Source organism: Gorilla gorilla, chromosome 11 (genome assembly GCF_029281585.2).
Source record: "Gorilla gorilla gorilla isolate KB3781 chromosome 11, NHGRI_mGorGor1-v2.1_pri, whole genome shotgun sequence".
NCBI classification, from domain to species: Eukaryota; Metazoa; Chordata; class Mammalia; order Primates; family Hominidae; genus Gorilla; species Gorilla gorilla.
This window is the reverse complement of record NC_073235.2, coordinates 88,831,048-88,854,000: the sequence shown is the minus strand read 5'-3', so window position 1 is coordinate 88,854,000 and position 22,953 is coordinate 88,831,048. Positions and strand designations below refer to the sequence as shown.

Here is a 22,953-nt window from a genome sequence, read left to right as displayed (position 1 = left end):
ACAGCTCAGCTTCCTTCCATAGTTGGGGCCAAAAGCCTACTTGCATTCTCAGCCACTCTGTGCGCTGCCATAGGCCCCAACCAAAACCATCTGTGGTCACATGCACATCCAGCTCAAACAGGCACCCCTGGTCAACTACCCATAGTATTTGTGCCTGCTGAATAGCCCACTTGGCTGCCAGGAAGGTGGTCTCAGCCGCATCATCTGAATCCCAGGTAGAGCCCTTCTTTGTTAACAGATGCAATGGTTTTTTATCATTTGAGCTAAATGGGGCACAAATGTCCATCAGTATCCCAGGAGGCCCAGAAAAGTTTGCAGCTGCTTCACCATAGAGGGCTGGAGGTATGTCTGAACCTTATAAATGATAGCCTCTCGATGGCCTTTGTCTTACCCAACCAGATAACTTCCAAAAATTTGGCAGATAATCCAGGTCCTTGGACCTTGGATTTATTGACAGTCCAACCACGTGCTGCCAAATGTTGCTGCAAGAGGGGTGCTGCTCCTTCTAAATCTGCAAGAGAATCAGAGATTAACATAATATCATCAATATATTGGAATAGGCAGGCCCCTTCTGGACATTGCCAGGTGGCTAAATCCGTGGCAACGAGACCATGACATATGGTGGGGCCAAGCACAGAGTGCTGTGGCAACATTGTAAAAGTCCATTGTCGCCTGTCCCATGTGAAGGTGAACTGTTCTGGCTCTCTGAAGCAATGTCAATGGAGAAAAATGCATTGGCCAAGTCCACTACATAGTGGTAAGGTCCCAGTTCCGTTGTCATACGGTTCATCAAATCCATGACTGATGGTACAGTTGCATGCAAAGGGGGTGTTACTTTATTCAGTTCCTGATAGTCTGCCATCATCCGCCAAGTTCCATCAGGCTTTCTAGCTGGCAACATGCAGAATCATATAGGATGTGGGTTCCTCGCACTATCTGCACCTTCTCCACCTTTTTAATTGTCTCAGTTATCTCTGTATGCCCATCTGGCAAATGATACTGTTGGGTGGACGTAACTCGTTGGGGTTGTGGCAAGACCTGAGGCTGGTGATGTGTATGTCCACACAGCACCAACTTCATCACATGCACTCAGAGTCTGAATTCCCCACCCATGGTTTGTAACACCAGGCCATGGAAATGGTCCACCCCCAGAATGTATTCTGGTATGAGATAGACACACAGAGTATTTAAATGGGGAGCCAAATGGCAGATACCAAGGTGCAGAGATACAGCTTTCACTGTTACTAACCAGCCTCCATAACCGTCAATGTAAGCAGGTTTGCCCAGAAACTTATCTGGTTCCCCATAAACAAGGCTGTGATCTGCGCCAGTGTCCACCAGCAGCAACACCCACTGTACATTGGTGGGGAACCAGTCGATTGCTAATTCCACATGTGGCCTCTAGTCATCCAGTGTCCTCCCAAGCTGGGCACCTTGGCCAGCTCCGTAATCAAACAGGAAAGGCTCTACATTTCCGGCTGGCTGCAGGAAGTTGTCTTTCAGCTGAAGCTCCCAGGTGGGACCGGGTCACACAGAAATGTCCTTCCCCTTGGGCATTTTCTGGAATTGGTGCTCCAGGGACAACTTTGTCCACAAAGTTAAGAGTACTTCATTGGGCTGCTTATTGATTTTCTCTTGGTCAGCTCTGGCCAGAATCACATCTATCCACATCTGTAAGTATGTCACTTGTTGGGGTCCCCTTTTCTCCCGTGGGATGGGGGGGCCCCACAAGCGGAACATCTTCCCCTTCTTTACTGCACAGACCTCTCGGTCCCACCAATGGCCTTCTACTTCCTGGAGAGCTGCCATAGCAGTGGTCACTTCATGTAGGCAGCACCCTACATATGGGGTGAGGACAGCAGCTAGGGAGCCAAAGGCACTCGGGGGAATGGAACCCAACACGAGATCCCTCATGTGGGAGGTGAAATGTTCATCATCTGGCCCCTGGGTGTTCAGGTCAAACATAGCCTGCCACATACCCATCTCCCCAGTGATTTGCACCAAATCGGCATATGACTGCCATTTAGTCACGGTTTTGGGTATTTCACCAGTGTCATTCCACAGTTTGTATGGCTTCCCATAGCCATTCAATCAGGGTGTGGTCACCTTGCCCTTGTGCCAACCTCCTGCTCACCTGCAACTGCTGATGGAGGGAGGGGTGAGTCGTGATTGAGGCTAGCTTTTCCATCTCAGAGGTGGAACAGAAAATACTATCTGCTCCCTTTTCCCATAAACGAAGCATCCATGCAGGCAGAGGTTGCCCTAGACCCTGGAGGCACTGCTTTCCTAATTCCCACAACTTAGTTGGGGTAAAGGCAGTATATGAAGTATGTTGCATTACAGTGTCACATCCCTGAGCCTGCCCTTGGGGCCTCAATGGCTGTTCATGATCTACCTTCTGACAGACCACTGGGTGAGCTCACAATGGGGGTTCTTCCTCATCTGTATCAGAGTGGGAATCTCTGGCTGAGACGAGGGACCCAGGCCTGCATTCACAGCAGCCTCTAATTCCTTTTCCAAGCTCTGTAGCCAGGTCTCCAGGTGCCCTGTCTGCATCTGGAAATCCCCATTCGTGGCAGCTTTTAACTCTTTTTCTGAGCTGTGTAGCCAGGCCTCCAGGCTCTGTGCCTGCACCTGGAGGGCCCTTACCTGTGCTGCATCCCTCAGGGACTTGGTGTGTACTTCTTGTAGTGCAGTCAAAAATGCCCATCCAACTCTGCCAGCAAAAGCTCGCCCCTTCTTGGTGCTCTGCACTTCCAGCTGCTTCAGTGCCTTCTCCATGCTCATGAGGGACCCAGCTACCAACACCCAGGTTTCTACCAGAGCCCATCTGAGCAGCACAGCTGCCACTGGGTACCACAGCCCATGTTGTGGCCACATGACCCAGCCAGAGGCAGCAGGGACTGAAGGCTCACTCACCTCAGGATCCCGTTTGTGATGCCAATTGTCAGGTTCTAACTGAGGTCTGAGTGAAGTTGGTGGGCAAGTGGTGGGTAGCTGGAAAAACACTTCAGGAATTGTAGATAGTTTCAGCATGGCTTTACTCTTTCTCTGGGTGTGAGCAACATGTGTGTACAACATCAGCAGGGTAGTTATATCTTTTACAGACAATAGTGGCTCTGAGCCAAGCACGAGTTCACATGGGTGATCGCCTAATGTGCCTCACGTGGTGTCGTTACATAATGCACAGGGTTGTGCACCTGTGCTCCAAACCCGCTGAGTCATGCTGCACCAGAAGGCTGCCTCAGCCTACTCCTGACTAAAGCACAGCCATTTCCCTTACACTCTGCCTCCCAGGTTCAAGCGATTCTCACACCTCAGCCTCCTGAGTAGCTGGGATTACAGGCATGTGACATCACACCCAGTTAATTTTAGTATTTTTAGTAGAGATGGAGTTTCGCCATGTTGGCCAGGCTGGTCCTGAACTCCTGGCCTCAAGTGATCTGCCTGCTTTGGCCTCCCAAAGTGTTGGGATTACAGGCGTGAGCCACCGCACCTGGCTATTGCCCCTCATTCTTTCTCTAGTTACTTATTCACCAGGTCATTTTATCCAGTCTTAGGACATTGATCTGGTTTGGCTGTGTCCGCACCCAAATCTCATCTTGAATTAGTAGTTCCTATAATCCCCACATGTCATGGGAGGGACCTGGTGGGAGGTAAGTTAATCATGGGGGTGGTTACCCTCATGCTTTTCTTGTGATAGTGAGTGAGTTCTCAATAAATCTGATGGCTTTATAAGGGGCTTTTCCCGCTTTTGCTCAGCACTTCTTCCTGCCACCATTTGAAGAAGGGTGTGTTTGCTTCCCCTTCTGCCATGATTTGTAAGTTTCCTGAGGTGTCCCCAGCCATGCTGAACTGAGTCAATCCAACCTCTTCCCTTTCTAGATTACCTAGTCTTGGGTATGTCTTTATTAGCAGTATGAAAACAAACTAATACACTGACTGAGCAAATAAATTGTTTATGATGTTATACTCTCCTGAGATAAGAATGAATCATTTTATATCATAATAATATGATATATTCTCTGGATTATTATAAAAGCTTTAAAGTATAATATGAGAACGTCATTTTTACGCCTACATCTGGAGTTATATTTGATTTGCCCTCTTAGATAAACTTCCAAGCAATATGTCAAATTGTTCTTTATCTTATTCTAATAATTAATCTAGTATTTGAAATCAAATAGGAAACATTATTTTCGCTTTGTTTTCTGAGTTTCAATTTGTAATATACCCAACAGTTCTTCTTCTCCTCCTTTTTTCTACCACCCCTTTATCATAATAATGATACATAAAATACAAAATAGGGAGTGGGAACAATTAGACACTTTTGACACATTCCGTGTTCTACATCAATAAATAGGTTTTAAATGGAATACAAGATGATCTGTATTTCTCTAAAACTGACTAATACATTAAGCTAACCTGAGAAAAATGATGTGGTACACAACTTTAAAGGTTAGCTGACAAAACAAATAGTTGATATAGTTTTTTTTTATTTTTCACATTAAGATGTCACATTTCAAACTAATGCTACACATAATAAATTTCTGAGTTAGCAGGCTTATCTTTTTCATGAAAATCTGAAATGCAAGCCATTTATTTCTACAACTGTAAATGTAAATTGCTAGGACATATAATATGTTAGTGATCAGAAATCACCGACATATTTTTCTTTGAGTAAGGACTCTTGCATCAATAGCCTTTGAAAAATGTATCAATTCCTTGTTTTCCCTGATAAGGAGGAAAGGTGACAAAGAGAACTAGAAGCACATGGCCATTTGGACAAATAAACACATTTAATAAAATGTCTTAGAATTGTACATAAAACCAACAAAAAAATGAGTGCATGCGAAAACCAGTGATACTTGAGTAAGATCTGTAGTCTAGTTCACTGTATTGGGCCATCAATTTCCTGGTTCTGAAAATGCACTGGGGTAATGGAAGGTGTTGCCATCAGAGAGACCTGGATGATAGGTACAAGAGACCTGTACTACTTTGGCAACTTTTTGTTATTCTATAATTATTTCAAGTTGAAAAATTTGAAATGCAGAAATAAAAACAATACAAAAGTTAGCAAAGCTTAGAATGTGGTAAAAATATTTACAACAGAAAACCAATCACTTGGTATGTTGTCTTTACATTTCCATAGTTTGTATTTTCAGGTTTATAAGGGCACAATTTTATTTCCAAAATAAGCAGCAAAGCAGCAGATACTGAATAATGTAATATAAAATTGATTTCATTTATCAGTGTAACTGGGAAGTATTAGAGGTGCCAGATTGATATATAACATCTAGTCAAAGGTAAAGCACCCAATTGCTAATTTCAATGACTCATATGACAATAAACTCAATCTATGCCAGATTTTTTAATGTTCCTAAGCAACAGCAGTCCTCCAGTGACTTCATTATGATCATGTTAATGTGTGTTTTTACTCAAGGGTAGTTTAAGAAGCAAATTTTAACTACTATGAATACTGGAATTACAAGGGGAAATCCCAAATATATTATTTTGATATTATAAATAGTTCTATGCATAATGTCAAAATAGATGAGGTTTACAAATAATATCTAGGGCTTGAGGGTTCTTTTGGTATAGTAATTCGTGAGTTTGCTAACCTTAGACTGGGGACATATTTGTAATTTACTTCATTTCTTGTAATTCATTTCAAGCTGGAAAGACTCAGGTTACACTTTCAGGGTTTCCCAGGTGTAACAGCTTATGATGTATTTGTGATTCTGGTGATAACTCTAAATATTAAAACTTCAAGTCTCATGATATTTATACTGGATCTGGCACTGTTACCTAAAATAGAGAGTGGTTGCCTGCTTACAACAGCACTTCCTACGATTTAGTAGTTAATATCCATTTTAAAAATCCAATCTTAAAACTTTTGAAAGTCCATGTAAAGCTCCTTAGTTTCTAGTGATGAAACCTACAAATAGTAAAGTACAACTTAAATACCAACAAAGTACAGTCATGCGCCACATAATAACATGCTGTACAGGTTTGTAGCCTGGGAGCAATTGTGTATACCATGTAGCCTAGGTATGTAGTAGGCTATACCATCTATATTTCTGTAAGTACACTCTATGATGTTCACACAAAGATGAAATCATTTAATGATTCATTTCTCAGAACATATCCCTATCATTGAGCGATGCATGACTGTAATAGGGTAATCTAGAAACATTGGAACTTCTATATTTAAGTAAGGGTTGTCTTTTAAAAGGGTGTTATTTTAGGAGTTTTTATGCTTATTTCAGTGACTCTGCCATTGTTCAAATATATTGGCCTCGTCTATGGGCTTTGCCTATGGGTAAAGACCCCTACTTTTAATTATTGTGGTGAAAATCACAAAGCACAAGACCTATCCCCCTAATACATTTTAAGGGTACTGTACAGTGTTGTTAACCATAAGCACAATATTGTACAGCAGATCTCTAGAACTGTTTCATCTTGCGTAACTGAAACTTTATACCCATTGAGCAACATATTAGGGTTCTCCCAGAGAAACAGAACCAATAGTACACACGTATACACACACACATTGACTTTGTCATATATCCAACAGTTCTTCTCCTCCCCCTTCTTTTTTCTACCACCCCTTCTTCATAATAATGATACATAAAATACAAAGGAGGGAGTGGGAGCAATTAAACACTTTTGACATATTCCATGTTCTACATCAATAAATAGGTTTTAAATGGAACACAACATGATCTATATTTCTCCAAAACTGACTAATACATTGAGCTTTGTGTGTGTGTGTGTGTGTGTGTGTGTGTGTGTGTACTGTTCTGTTTCTCTGGAGACCCCTAATATGTTGCTCAATGGGTATAAAGTTTCAGGCATGCAAATAAGTATATATATAAATATCACAAAACAGGAGACTTATCCCCCTAATACATTTTAAGCGTACTGTACAGTATTGTTAACCATAGTTAACATAGTCTATGTTAAACATAGTCTATACGTTTAAAATAAGTACACTATACTGGCAATGTATTATTAGATAGCATGGCTAATTTCTAGACTATTATGAGAAATTCCTTTAAAAATTTAAATTATAGATGGCTTAGAAGATTATAGAATTCAGATTAAGTCAACTAGAATGTGTTTTTCTAATCTTGCAATTCTATTTCTGTAATAGCTCCTTTTTTTCTCATACCCACCATAAATTATAGTTTTAAATAAATATTTTAGTGGTGTATTTGTCAACCTTTGGCATATATTTAGTTTATATGACTCTCTCTCTCTCTCTCAATATATATATATATTTATTGTACTTTAAGTTCTAGGGTACATGTGCACAGCGTGCAGGTTTGTTGCGTATGTATACATGTGCCATGTTGGTGTGCTGCACCCATTAACTCGTCATTTACATTAGGTATATCTCCTAATGCTATCCCTCCCCCAACCCCCAACCCCACAACAGTCCCCGGTGTGTGATGTTCCCCTTCCTGTGTCCAAGTGTTCTCATTACTAGGGGTCAAAATACTAAATCTTACTGTGTCTGTCCATAGGGGAACAGATTTCTTTACTATATACCTAACTTGTCCTATGAGCTGTCAAAGGGCTTAAAGCCTTCAAGGATGTTATGTCTTTACTTAAACATATTAATTAACATGGATATTCCCTAAAAAGCAAGAGAAAAATTCCACTTTTTAAATGTAAAATGCCAAGTGAAATAAAGCCAAGAAAAAAAAGCTGAAAAAGTATCTAGAATTAGGAAGTGGTACCAGTAGTTTTCTTTATGACTGGAAAACATAAATCAGTGTGGTTTGTGGTTTTTGGCTCGGCAGCATAAACATCACCTGGGAGCTTGAAAGAAATGTAGAATCTCAACCTGCACTCAAGATCAACTTAATTAGCGCCTTCATCTTAAAATCTTAACAAGACCCTCAGTAAGCATGTTAAGTTTGATAAGTGCATTTTAAGGGTACTTTTAATCTGGCAATGGTGAAGTAGGATAGTGAGAAGACTTGTTAGGTGGCTCTTGCAAGAGTCCAGGTATGTGATACTGAAGGCCTGAATGGTATAGTGGCAGTGTGAATGGGGATTGATGCAAGCTGCACAGTTCTCTACAATCTCTGGAGATTTTAAAAGTAATTCTTGTGCTTAGGTTCCACTCTCAATTTTTTTTTTTAATTTTTACAATGGATCTGAGGTGAAACTTAGGTAATGAGTATTTTTAAAAAGGTCCCCTAATGATTCCAAAGGTGCAGCCAAGGTTGAGAACCAGGGCTCCACTGCTCCAGGGACTGGAAGCTTTTAAAGAAACTATATTATCTAATATTTGGTAAGCAGAGTAAAAGTAAATAAGGATGTGGCATAATAGTAACACAAAAGTGATTTATACAAAAAAGACACTATTCATTGTAAATGTTTGAGTTAGCTTTTCTTTTCTTTTTTTTTTTTTTTAACAAATAGCCTTTATTCATTTGGGTTGTGAATTATCAAATAAAGTTTATCTTCTCCTACAGATTTTCACTGTATGGAAGTTTGTTCATGCCTTAAATACATTTTAAAAAATATATTTAGAAACTAAACACACAGAATACATTGGTTTTTATAAATCGTAATTAATAAATTGAAAATTCTCTGTGGGAAATCACAAGGCATGAATATTATATATCTAATTATGAAATGCAAACTTATTAAGAGACAAACATTTCATTAAAAAGTGAATAGAACATAAGAAATATATTTAGGCAGCTGGTTAATGTAGAGTTAAATAATTTCAATGTGACAGCATTTCCTTGCTATGTTTTACTTTGACTATTATGAATTGTCAGTGTTTCTCAGTACCAATGTTAGGGCTCAGTATTATTACCCTTCTTTAGATAGTCTGTTGCACATTTCTGACGCCCAGCTGGTATATACCAGTAAGCACTTGGGCTGGGATTACTGAGTCTGCATATCTTGTCTACACATTCAAAGTTTTTTGGTTATTCCTTTTACAGGGCATAATTATTCACAAACAGTATTAGCAATATCAAGCAGTGTCCAAAAGTCAGAGTTTCTACTAATTCAAATTTTTTTCTCTGGTTCTCAGATAAACTTACGCTATTTATTTTGTTGCTTAGAGAAGAAAGGAACTAATTTTTTTTCTTTGAGCACATGCTCTTTGTCATACATTGTGCTAAAAGCTTTACATGCAAACCCTTTGATTCTCATAGCAAACTTGCCAGGTACCATTAAACTGAAGCCTGCCTGACTTCAAGCTCAGGCACTTTTGACTGAATGCATCATCTTTCCTTGTTAAATGTCCTAGAGCTCAAGACAGGTGACACTTAACAATATTTAGCAGAAAATCCTTTTGCTTGCTCTTATACGGCATCTTTCTTGAGGTTGCTAAAGTAGTATCATAAAATGCTTTTTACTTTTGTTTTAAATTCTCTAGCCTTTTATTTCCTTCACAGTGTAAAATCAGGAGTCTTATTGTCAGGTTCCTGCCCACATTTCCAGATTCTTCTTCCATATAACCACACCTGCTATGGGTCCTGTCAAAACAAATCTACTTCAGTTCTCTGAACTTGCCTGTGTTCTTCTAAGCTGTTCTTCTGTCCATATTGTTTTTTGCTCTGACTGAAATGCTTTTATTCCTTGTTAATTCTATGACACATTTTTAAACTTCTGTATTAATCTGGGTTCTCCAGAGAAACAAAATCAGTAGGATTTATGTATATTGATAGATACAGATATATAGATTTACTATAAGGAATTGGCTCACATGGTTTTGGAGGCTGAGAAGTTCTAGGATCTGCAGTCAACAAGTTGCAGATGATAGGTATAGTCTGAGTCTGAAGGCTTGAGACCCAGGAGGGCTGATGGAGTGTAAGTTTCTGTCTAAGTCAAGTGTCAAGGGAGAAGACTGATGTCTCAACTCAAAGATAGTTGGGTAAAGAGTGAATTCTTTCTTACTCTGCCTCTTTGTTGTACTCAGGCCTTCAGTGGGCTGGATAAGGCCCTCCCACATTGGGAAGTTGCCATCTGCTTTATTCAGTTTACTGATTCAAACGTTAATCTCATTCAGAATCACTCTCACAGACAAACCCAGAATAATGTTTAACCAAATATATGGATACCCCATGACCCAGCCAAGTTGATACATAAAATTAATCACCACATCTTTCTTCAAGATTTAACCTAAAGGTCATCTATGCTTTACAGTCTTCCCTGAGCATTCCAGGCTAACTTAATTGCCTCCCACACCCTGTTGAACAGGGTAGCATGCTACCCTGTTCAACTGATCTATTTCTTTTTTGAAAGGGCATACAACTAGACTACGTTACTCAAGCTCCCTTGTACTTTGGTGAAGCCATGCCATCTCACACTTTTCTTCCACACAATCTACTTCTCTCTCTTCTCCTGTCTGTTAGTTGTTTGCTTATACAGACAAGGAATCTTTAGGGGCCATGTATTGAAGATGCAGGTAGCAGTGTTCCTGAACGTTTGCAAGGAAGACATCAGTCACTCTTTCACCCTGCCAAAGCTTCACTGTCCTACTGATTGAATTGTATGTGAGAAATAAAATGTCATCATATTAAGCCACTGTGATTTGTATGTTTATCTGTTATAGCAGCAAGTCTTAATTTACCTAATACACACATTGTGACAGATGTTCTTAATGTCCCAACCCATATTGTTACATGTCCAGCTTTGAGATCCCTGCATGTGGGGTAGAGTTTCTGGCATGCTGATCAATTCCCACTTTGAGCATCTGTGCCTCTGTGCCTCACTGTATGAAGGATTTATCTGGCACCATAGAAACTTACCATGCACAGTGACAACCTAGAAGAGTGAGAGAGAGCCTCAGCCAACAGGGGACCACAGTCAGTGGATAAGATGCTTGAGGCTTTCCATCTATCAGTGAGATAAATATGAAGCATGTTTCACATGGTTCTCAGAGGGTTCACAGTGGGATTTAGCCCCAGTGCCCACAGTACTGTGCTCGTTAACGTACTGTTTATATTGGCCTTTCTCCATTCCCCGTCTCACATATACTTCCTGGAATCACATCAAATAAACTGCACCTAAGGTCTTCTATCTAGGTCAGCTTTTGGGGGGACCCAAAAGAAGACACATATCTAATATAGCTTATCTCACATTGCTTTAAACCTTTGTCCTTAAGTCTATGTCTTCCACTAGATTAGGAGACTCCTAAGGGACTATGGTAGGTAGAATTTTAGATGGCTCCTAGGATTCCTGCTTCCTGGTACACATGCTCTGAATAATCTCCCCTTGAGTGTGAGAAGGACTTTTGAATATAATGATATAGTCACTCTTTTGATTAGGCTACAATATATGGCAAAGATAATGATTGTTACTTTATACACAATTTAGCTGACTAAAGTCAGCGATTCCCCTGCTGACCCTGAAAAAGCAAGTCACCCTTCAGTATAATAATAATAAAATCAAAAAAAAAAAAAAGAAAAAGCAAGTCACCATGAATTCAACAGGTGCAAAGAAATGAATTCTGTCAACAATCAAGTGACTTTGGAAGAGGTTCCTGAGCCTCAGATGAGACCCCAGCCTGGCCAACACTTTGAAGCCTTGTGAGAATGACCATCCAACTAAGCCTTGCCCTGACTCCTGACCCATGGAAACTGTGGGATAATAAATGTATATTGTTTTAAGCTATTACGTTTGGGATAATTTCTTACATCATAGACAACTATTGCAGCCATTTTTTATTCTTTTAAAAATTAATATGAACTATTTCAAATATATAGAAAGTAGTAAAGAATAGTATAAATAGTATCATGTATCCAGTATGAAGAAATAGGGTATTACAAGTAATGTTGAAACTTGTTGTATAGCCTTTTCTAATTCTGCTTTCCTTAATTCTTCCTGAGATGCAACCCACTGTAATGAAGGTGTTGATTAGCATTTATGTGCATTTTTTAGAACAGCATTTCGCTATATGTATGTATGTCTAAAAGCAACATATAATATCATTTATTTCTGTTTGATTTCTCCTCTATTAGAAATAGATTAAAATGCTTTCATTATAATTGTTTCCTGTTAATTTTTTTTGTATCATCGTCCAGTTTTACATTATGAATTTTAACAACATTTTGTTAGTTGCTGTGACAGAGACATTTAATATTACTGAATAAGCATGTGCGTCATCACATCTGCCAGCTCCCTAACAGTTGGGTCATGCCATGTGACAAGTTCTGGCCAACTGCTTGGCAGTTGGCAACCAAGGAACTGTATGTTGAGATGATTGAGCCACAAGTTTGAAACTGCCAGGACTTCTGAGTCACCACATGGAAAACTGCTCATCTGCAGAGTTATAAAATTTGGCTAGGACTTCATGTGAGTGAGAAATAAACCTTTTGTTTGTGAAGCCAGTATAACTTATTATGTAGCATAGCCTACAATATTCTGTCTGATGTAGAAAAATACAAGTTCATGTTATTTTATACTGATGTTATTGTGTTCCTTTAATAATTTATCCTTATTAAACCCTTTGCCTCATATTTTACTTGATAATTTTTGATCATCCCATTATTTTCAACCCTTCGTTTTATTTAAGACTTGTAACTAGGCTATAGCTGGATGTATCTTAAAAGTCAAATCTAATAGTTTTTTCTCTTCTTTTAGTTATTTTAATCCACTTACATTTTTGGAATTACTAATAGATTTACTTAGACTTGTTTCTATGGTGTTATTATTATCAAGATTTTAGTTCCAATTTTTAAAAAACAACCATCATTAGCTGTCATTTGATATTATAGTCAGTAGTTGGTACAATTTGTTAGCTTATTGTTAAAAAATTATTTTCTGTATTTAGTGTTGTTTTATTCCAGCCCCTTATTTAAAAGGCTTTTCCCTCTGAGCTCATCATTGATCTGGATGAGGTACATACTCTTTTAACAGTGTTTATTATGTGTGTATGCGAAGGTCTGTAGATAATAAGCTCCATTAAACTCTTTCGCATATGAAAATGTCTTTATTTCGCCTTTACCTTTGAATGATGTGTATAGCATTCAGTTATTTTTCTAAAATGTTTTGCTGATGTTACTTTACAAACTTCTGGTAGCTATAATTGCTGTGGATAAGTCAGCTTTTAACTGAACAAAGGAACTTATCATTCCTTTGTAGATAGTCTTTAACTTATTCTGAGGTTTTTCTTTATCAGGAAGTTCTGAAATTTCACTATAATACATCTATTTTTTAACATCATATTTGAATTTAATTTTTGATCTGGGAGTTTCAGTTTTTAATTCTTGAATATTCTTAATCATTGCCTCTTCACCATTCCTTCTGTTTTTTTTTTTTTCTGACCCTCTCACTAAACACACCTGAGGTCACTCTCAATCTATTTTTCTTGTTCCTTATTTGCTCTTTATTTTCATTATCTTTCCAAGTTCTGGGTGAATTCCCCACTACTAATTGTCTCTTTGTCTGAGTCTACTTTTAAGTTTGATTGCATTTTTTATTTCAATGACTATATTTCAACTTTGAAGGCATTTAATTAATTCTTTTTCATATCTATTTGGTTGTTTCAGCTGTATCTTATTTTGTTTTATAATTTGTTATTTTTGTATGAGATTATTTCTGAGTTAATCTCTGTGAATGCATTGTTTCACAGATAAAGGTTCTAAAAATTTATTTTGCTTGCAATACTTTATTTTGCAATTGTGGATTTTGTTTTCTATTTTCCTTAAATATTTCTTCATATGTTTTAGAATATTTTGAGGGTTTTTTTTGAGATAGAAAATATTTGTTCCTCTTTCTCTTTTTAAAATTCATTGAAGTTCACCTAACAAAATCAACCATTTTAACGTGAGCAATCCAATGGTGTTTAGTACATTCACCATGTTGTATAATCACCACCTCCATCTAGTTATATAACATTTCCACCTCTCCAAAAGATAATGTCATATCCATTAAGCATTTTATCCCCATTTCCTCTCCTCTGAGTCCCTGACAATCATCAATTTGCATTCTGTCTCTATACATACAGCTATTCTGAATATTTCATGCAAACAAAGGCATTACAAAATGTGACCTTTTGTGTCTGGCTTCTTTCACTTAGCATTATCTTTTTGAGGTTCATCAACGTTATAGTATGTATCAGTACTTCATTTCTTTTTATGTATGGGTAGTATTCCATTGTATGTACAGACCACAGTTTGTTTATCCATTCATCTGATGATGGACATCTGAGCTGTTTCCACCTTTTGGCTACTGCAAATAGTGCTTCTGTGAATAAACATGTGCATGCACTTGAGTACCTGTTTTCAATTCTTGGGTAAATACCTAGTTTACACTTGGGAGTGGAATTGTGGGGCATAGTAGGGTTTTTCCCTGCAATAAACTGTTATTTAAGAACAGTTCTAGATTTACATAAAATATATGAAGATTGATACAGAATCCCACATATGCCATATCCAGTTTCCAGGGTTACTAGCATCTTACATTAGTGTGGTACATTTGTTACAATTAATGACACAACATTGATATATACATATAAACTGAAGTCCATACTTTATTCAAATGTCCTAGTTAGGTTTTTACCTAATGCCTTTACTTTGCTCCAGAATCCCATGCAGTATATACCACATTATAGTTTGTCATCCTGTCCTTTAGGTTCCTCTTGGCTGTGACAGTTTTTTTTAAAGATTAATTGATTTCCTCATTTTAATTTTATTTTTAATTGACAAATGCATATGTTTATTGAGTACAATACAAAGTTTTAATACATGTTTACAATGTGAAATAATTAAATCAGGCTAATTTACAAATCACCTCATATACTGAAAACATTTAAAATCTACTCTTTCAGCAATTTTGAAATATACATCATTATTTATTATAGTCACCGTTCTATGCAGTAGATCACTAAAGCTTTTTCCTCTTGTCTGACTGAAACTTTTTACCCTTCGATCAACATCTTTCCTTTTGCCATTCATCTCTTCCCCCAGCCTCTCATAGCCACCATTCTACTTTCTACCCCTGTGAGTTTAACTTTTTTAGATTTCACATATAAGGGAGATCATGCGGTGTTTGTCTTTCTGTGCCTGGTTTATTTTACTTAGCATAATGTCCCTCAGGTTCATCCACATTGTTGCAAATAACAAGATTTCCCCCCTTCTTTTAAGGTTGAATAGTATTCCATTGTGTATATATACCACATTTTAAAAATCAATTTATCTGATGATTGACACCTAGTTGGTTCTATATCTTAGCTATTTTGAATAATGCTGCAGTGAACATGGAAGTGGAAATGTCTCCTCAGCATACCGATTTTAATTCCTTTGGATATATACCCAGAAATGGGATTACGGATCACATGATCATTCTATTTTTAGTTTTCTGAGAAACCTCCAAACTATTTTCCATAATGGCTGTATTTTACATTTCGACCAACAGTGCCCAAGGTTCCCTTTTCTCCATGCCCTTGGAAACACTTGTTAACTTTTGAAGTATGACAGTTGTTCAAACTCTTTTGATGTCTATTGCAGTTTTGAGGAGTACTGTTTAGCTATTTTGTAGAATGCCTCTCAATTGGAATTTTTGTTTTGTTTTGTTTTGAGACAGGTTTTACCTCTGTTGCCTAGGCTGGAATACAGTGGCGTGGTCATAGCTCACTGCAGCCTCGAACTACTGAGCTCAAGCAGTTCTCCACCTCAGCCTCCCAAGTAGCTGGAACTACAAGAGCATGCCACTGTGCCCAGGTAATTTTTTTTACTGTTTTGTAGAGACAGGGTCTTGCTATGTTGTCCAGGCTGGTCTTGAACTCCTGGGCTCACATGATCCTCCTGACTCAGACTCCCAAAGTGTTGGGATAACAGGTGTGAGCCACCCTATCTGGCTTAATTGGAAGTTTTTTGATTTTTGTTCATAATTACACTGGGGTTGTTTTCGGAGGAAGATCACAGAGGTAAAGTGCCATTTTAATCACTTCATGTCAAGGGTACATATTATCAACATAATTATTACCATTGATGTTGATCTTTATCTCCTGGCTGTGGTAGTTTTTGCCAAGTTTCTAAAATTGTTTTTTAACTTGAAAGGAAGTAACTATTTACATTCCACACAGTGAAGAGTTGTGCTCCATCTCCTGGACTGCAGAGTATCTATGTAAATAATTTGGAGCTCTTCTCTATGAGAGATTTGTCTCTTTTTATTTATTTATTTATTTATCCAAGCATTTATATTTATATCAGCACTTATGTCAGCATGATATTTATTTTAGAGTTTGGGTTATAATCCAATATTACTTAATTTTGTTGCTCAAATTATTCACATGCACTGCACCTGTTTTTATCTGAGAAATGATGAATTGAGGCATGAATCGGATTTTCTTCTTTGCCTTGTTCCAGAAAGCTTAGAGCTACATCTGTGGCCTTGCAAAAATTGCTCAGAAATTGATGCATTTTTACATTATTCTGATGTCTGACTCTGGTCTGTTGGTAGCGTTGTTCTTCTTTCTTCTTTTCACTTTCTTCTATTTCATATTATCTTGCTGTGTTTTATAAATTTAAGCCACTTTAAATTCTTTTGGAAAGAAGGCCAGAAGAAGCTATCTGTCTTTATTTATCTTCCTTTTATTCCAACAATCATCCATGTCTCTTCTGTCGCTCACTACATATGAACTGACTACTGCCAATGCTCCATCTGGGATCCTGATGCCAGGGCCCTGCTTTGGGGGGCTGCTGGGCATTGCCTTGCCATGAACTGCTGTACAGAGCTGTGCCAGGTATTGGACAGCTGCCTGGCCAGGCTTCACATCAAGCTGGTTTCTCACTGGCAGAGCCAGAGTAGCTAGAGTGAGATTTCACCTTCAATGGGCTCCTTTGGGCTCATTGTTTTTCTTTGCTCTTTTAGCAGATTGTCTAACTAACTGCACTGGCAGAAAAGGTGGCCATTGTGAAGTATGTAACAATTGTTAATGCCTTGAAGAAGAATTTTGTAGAACATGGTGATCTTGGATTACCTGCTTGCTTTGGTGCTGTTTCAAGCTTTAGCTCTAATTCAACAGAAACCTGTATTCCTAGTTCATTTCAAAGAGTCTAAGTTTCTTTTTACTGTGAAGAGTCTAGTGGTACCTTCCTCCACAGGTTATGGCTGGGATGGAATAAGATAAAGTTATCAAAGTTTTCAACATAGGGCCAGCACATGGCTCTAAAAATGGTAGCTGTTATGGTCATCAGAGTGAACCAATTTACATCATTATCCAAAGTTTAACTTTGTTATTTCTGCTCTATGCTTTGTTTTGTAATTGGAAGTGCAGTGGAGAGCAAGTGGGCTGAAGTCATGGCTGGAATGATCTTGGCCACTAAGCTTGTAGAAAAGAGTCTCAGCTTAAAAGCTTGGGGTTAGAGAGTTGTGGATTCAAATACCACCTCTATCATTTAGTAGCTGTATTATTTGGGGCTAAGTACGTAACCTCTCTTAGGCTCAGTTTCTCCATCCTTAACATGGTGATAATGAAGCTACCTCGGAGAGATGTCATGAGGTGAAAGGAGAGTGCTATGTGGCACACTGCTGTCAATAAATTAGCTTGCAAAGACAGTTGCATTTAAATGTTAGTGACTATCAAGCAGATAGAAGAGAGAAAAAGAATATTCCGCTATTTAAAATAAGTTCTCATTTTGCAGATGAAACTTTGCAACTCAGAGAGACAGGGTAACTTGCTCAGGTTTTTTTTGTTTTGTTTTGTTTTGTGTGTGTGTGTGTGTGTGTGTGTGTGTTTATCACAGAGCTTGCAACTGAGACATAGATATGAGGAGTAGTTGAAATATGTATGTTTTTCTGAAGTGGAAGCCCCTATGCGAGGCAGACAAGGAGGAAAAACTCACAGTTAATGAGAAGAAATGTCTGATGTGCATGGCCATTCTTCTGAAGGTGGCTCCATAAACATTTGTGTTTGAGGTAACTATGGTTCTTGACCTTGTTTTGGGCCCAGAGTCCTTTGGGCTAGATTTATAAATATTTAGAGTAAGCATGAGGGCAAGAGTGTGACCTGAGGTGAGGCTCAAAGAGGGCCCTGAGGTGGGTCACCCAGAATACTGAAAGTCAAGCTCATTTATCTGGGCCAGTGAAGACTTTTAAGTATGGGTGGGTATTTATAATTTAGCCATTACTCTGTGTCTGGGGAATGATCTGACTCTGGAACTGGGGAGATTCTGGTAGCATCTTCTGTCCTAGAGTTCACACCCATCTCTCTCAGGACCTCACTTTTCCGCCTGTTCCCTGGTAGTTCCTCCTCTGGTCCTTTCACTAAGTGACAAACATATTTCACTTGTGAGTGTTTACAACCCTGAGGAAATATTTTTACCAGAAGAAGATGTCTTGCCACAGCTGGAAAGACTGTTAGAGTTTTGTTCACAGTTTCTGAGAGTCAGGAATCTGGTGGCAGGGCTGCAGTCTTTAAAGCTTTGCTGAACTTGGCCTGTCTGCTTCTAAAAAGGCTCCCTCACATTCCTGTTGTCAGGAGGTCTTAGCTCCTCAGCATACCAACCTCTGCACATGGCTTCTCACAATGTGGCAGCAGGCTCCCCATAACCTGCCTTTGCTGCTCTAGGAGATTTTTAAAGATATTTTCTCTGTTTTTTTTTTTTTTTTTTTTTTTTTTTTGACGGAGTCTCGCTCTGTCGCTCAGGCTGGAGTGCAGTGGTGCGATCTGGGCTCACTGCAGCCTCTGCCTCCTGGGTTCAAGCAATTCTGCCTCAGCCTCCCAAGTAGCTGGGACTACAGGCATGTGCTGCCATGCTCAGCTAATTTTTGTATTTTTAGTAGAGACGGGGTTTCACCATGTTGGCCAGGATGGTCTTGATCTCCTGGATCTCGTGATCCACCCCACTTGGCCTCCCAAAGTGCTGGGATTGCAGGCGTGAGCCACCGTGTCCGGACTTTCTCTGTTTTTTCCTATGTGTTCACCAACTTTTTGCAGAGAGATTTGCAAATGCTTCTCCCTGCATCCTTAAGCCCAAAAGAAGGAGATTGATATTAGCAGGCTAGAGCTACTTTTCTATTATAACATTGGGGATATTGCAAATCAGTCACACAACCAGTGAGTGGCTTGACTTACCAGTAGTCACTAGGCAATCCTCATCCTAAGCCAACAGTCTCTTGTAAGGCATAGGTTCAGGCAGTAATTTAAAGCAACTTTTTGAAGCCTTATTTTATGAATAAGGAATTCTCATCTATGTCTCTGTCTTCCACTGGGGATTTTGGCTATACTACCTATGATGGTTAATACTGAGTGTCAACTTGATTGGATTGAAGGATGCGAAGTATTGATCCTGGGTGTGTCTGTGAGGGTGTTACCAAAGGAGATTAACATTTGAGTCAGTGAGCTGGGAAAGGCAGACCCACCCTTAATTTGGGTGGGCATCATTTAATCAACTGCCAGCATGTCTAGAATATAAAGCAGGCAGAAAAACATGAAAATGCTAGACTGGCTTAGCCTCCGAGCCTACATCTTTCTCCTTTGCTGGATGCTTCCTGCCCTTGAACATCAGACTCCATGTTTTTCAGCTTTGGGACTTGGGCTGGCTTCCTTGTCCTCAGCTTGCAGACTGTAAGACCTTGTGATTGTGTGAGTTAATACTACTTAATAAACTCCCATATATATATATATATATGTCCCATATGTAAACTGATATATATATATATATGTATATATATATCCTATTAGTTGTGTCCCTCTAGAGAACCCTGACTAATACAGATTTTGGTACCAGGAGTGGTTCCAGAGGAACAGAATATTAAGGATGGAGTTCTTTCATTGGTTTTGGGCTTTCTGGAGTTGGCTGCTTAATATGGCTAGACCCCAAAATCTTAAGGATTCTACTTCTAATAGTATGGAGGCACTGATAGTCCTTGACATGAACTGTTGAGAGAGTTATGCAAAATAAATGCATCTGACACTCCTGATTCACTGCTCATGAGAGGCAAAGAGTTTAGTGACTCCATACATAATAACTTTGGCCAAGTTGGAGAACCCAGAAACATAATGAAGTTGGTTGGTTGCTCCTAAGTTCACTGGACAAAGTGATAAAAGAAAATGATGAACTCAGGGATTGTAACTCCTGGCTTCAGAAGCAGATCCTGAGCCTCAAATCTGCTAAGATTTCCCTGAGCGAGAGTCTTATCTCCTGTAGAACTGTAACTCCTGGCTTCAGAAGCAGATCCTGAGCCTCAAATCTGCTAAGATTTCCCTGAGTGAGAGTCTTATTTCCTGTAGAGAAAGAGCTGAAATTGTGGAAAAACAGACACAAGCTCTCATCTTGTGAGTGGTTGACCTGCAATGAAAGAAGCATGCACAGCCTCGCCGGGTGTCTACTGTTAAAGTGATGGTATTGATTGGAAAAGAATGGGACCCTGCAACTTGGAATGGGGACGTGTGGGAGGACCCTGATGAAGCTGGGACACTGAGTTTGTAAATTCTGATGAACCTTTTTTTGCCAGAAGAAACAGCTTCCCCATCCCCAGTAGTGGTAATATCCCCTCCCTGACCTACGCTGCCATCAGCCTTTCCACCTTTGTCTAAGGAGATAAACCCTGCACTGCCTGAGGCAACAGTGATGGCCTCCCCTGAGGCAGTTGCCAGGCAAGTTAATGTTGATTCCCCTCAGGAGACACCACCAGTACCCCGTTTGCTTCTAGACCTATGACTAGACTAAAGTCCTGGCAGACCCTTAGAGGTGAGGTTCACAGTGTGACCCAGGAGGAGGTGTGCTACACTTGAAAAGAACTGCTTGAGTTTTCTAATTCATATAAGCAGAAATCTGGAGAACAGGCATAGGAATGGATATTAAGGGTGTGGGATAATGGTGGAAGGAACATAAAGTTGAATCAGGCTGAATTTGTTGATTTGGGCCCACTAAGTAGGGACTCTGCATTTAATGTCGCAGCTTGAGGAGTTAAAAGTTCTAATTTGCTTGGTTAGCTGAAATACGGATTAAAAGATAGCCCACTGTGAGCAAGCTGGAAATACCTGATCTCCCTTGGTTTAATGTAGATGAAGGAATCCAAAGGCTCAGGGAGATTGGGATGGTGGAGTGGCTTAGTCACTTTAGGCCTACTTATCCCAGCTGGGAGGGTCCAGAAGATATACTCTGACCAGTGTTTTGTGAAATAGATTTGTAAGGGCAGCACCTGCATTTTTGAAGAGCTCTGTAATTGCTCTTCACTCTATGTCAGATCTAACAGTGGGAACCACAGTCATTCAACTATAAAATTTAAATACAGTGGGAATAATTGGATCCCAAGGTGGTAGCGGTCAAGTGGCGGCACTCAAATGTGAAAGGCAAGGTGGGCATAGCTACTGTAATGGACACCAGAGGCAAAGCAGCGATCAAAATAGTCTGACTTATGTAGAGCTCTGGCATTGGCTAATTAATCGCAGTGTTCCTAGAAGTGAAATTGATAGGAAGCCTATTGCATTCCTGCTTAACTTATATAAGCAGAAAACTTCCAGGTCACATAGACAAAAGACTAATTTGAGTTATAAAAACAGAGAATCATGGTCCCTCAATCAATTTCCAGACTTGAGACAGTTTGTAGACTCAGAACCCCTTGAATGAAAGGGAGGCCAGGTCCCCTTGAGGAAGGATCACACTCTACTACCGACAATTTATGCTGTTAATCTTTCTTCCAGCCTTCCCCAAGGAGACCTCTGGCCTTTTACCAGGGTAACTGTGCAATGGGGAAAGGGAAATGATCAGACATTTGGGGGACTACTGGACATTGTCTCTGAGCTGACGTTGATTCCAGAGGACCCAAAACATCACTGTGGTCCTCCAGTTAAAGTCGGGGCTTATGGAGGTCAGGTAATTCAAGGAGTTTTAGATCAGGTCTGACCTACAGTGGATCCCCAGACTCATCCTCTGGTCATTTCTCCAGTGCCAGAATGTATAGTTGGCATAGACATACTTAGCAGCTGGCAGAACCCCCACATTGGGTCCCTGACTGGTAAAGTGAGGGCTACTGTGGTGGGAAAGGCCAAATGGAAGCTATTAGAGATGCTTCTACCTAGAAAAATAATCAATATCACATCCCTGGAGGGATTGTGGAGATTAGTGCCGCCATCAAGGACTTGAAAGACGCAGGGGTGGTGATTCCCACCACCTCCCCATTCAACTCTCCTATTTAGCCTATGCAGAAGACAGATGGATCTTGGAGAATGACAGTGGATTATCATAAGCTTAACCAAGTGGTGACTACAATTGCAGCTGCTGTACCAGATGTGGTTTCATTGCTTAAGCAAATTAACACATCTTCTGGTACCTGGTATGCAGCCATTGACTTGGCCAATGCCTTTTTCTCCATTCCTGTCCATAAGGCCCAGCAGAAGCAATTTCTCTTCAGCTGGCAAGGCCAGCAATATATCTTTACTGTCCTGTCTCAGAGGTTTGAGAGACAGCTCTTGGTCTGTTACTGGGCTTTGGTGGAAACTGAACATTTGACTATGGTTCATCAAGTCACCATGCGACCTGAATTGCCTATCATGAACTGGGTGCTTTCTGACCCATCTAGCCATAAAATGGGTCATGCATAGCAGCATTCCATCATCAACTAGAAGTGGTATATAAGTGATTGGACTTGAGCAGGTCCCAAAGGCACAAGTGAGTTACATGAGGAAGTGGCTCAAATGCCCATTGTCTCCACGCCTGCCACCCTGCTTTCTCTTCCCGAGCCTGCACCGATGGCCTCACGGGGAGTTCCCCATGATTCAGTTGACAGAGGAAGAGAGACTAGGGCCTGGTTCACAGATGGTTCTGCACAATATGCAGGCACCACCCTAAATTGGATAGCTGCAGCACTATAGTCTCTTTCTAGGACATCCCTGAAGGACAGTGGTGCAGGGAAATCTTCCCAGTGGGCAGAATTTTGAGCAGTGCACCTGGTTGTGCACTTTGCATGTAAGGAGAAATGGCCAGATGTGTGATTATATACTGATTGATGGGCTGTAGCCAATGG

At 39.8% G+C, this 22,953-nt stretch overlaps 1 long non-coding RNA gene across 3 annotated transcripts in view; it reads left to right on the top strand.

Annotated features, from left to right (window-relative positions):
- LOC129532138 (uncharacterized) overlaps positions 1–22,953 on the top strand; it is a 439,616-nt gene that overhangs the window by 49,902 nt on the left and 366,761 nt on the right. For all 3 annotated transcript variants that reach the window (XR_008677770.2, XR_008677769.2, XR_010129647.1), the window contains one exon: positions 15,562–15,698. This is a non-coding gene — a long non-coding RNA (uncharacterized lncRNA). The remainder of the gene's footprint in view (positions 1–15,561; positions 15,699–22,953) is intronic.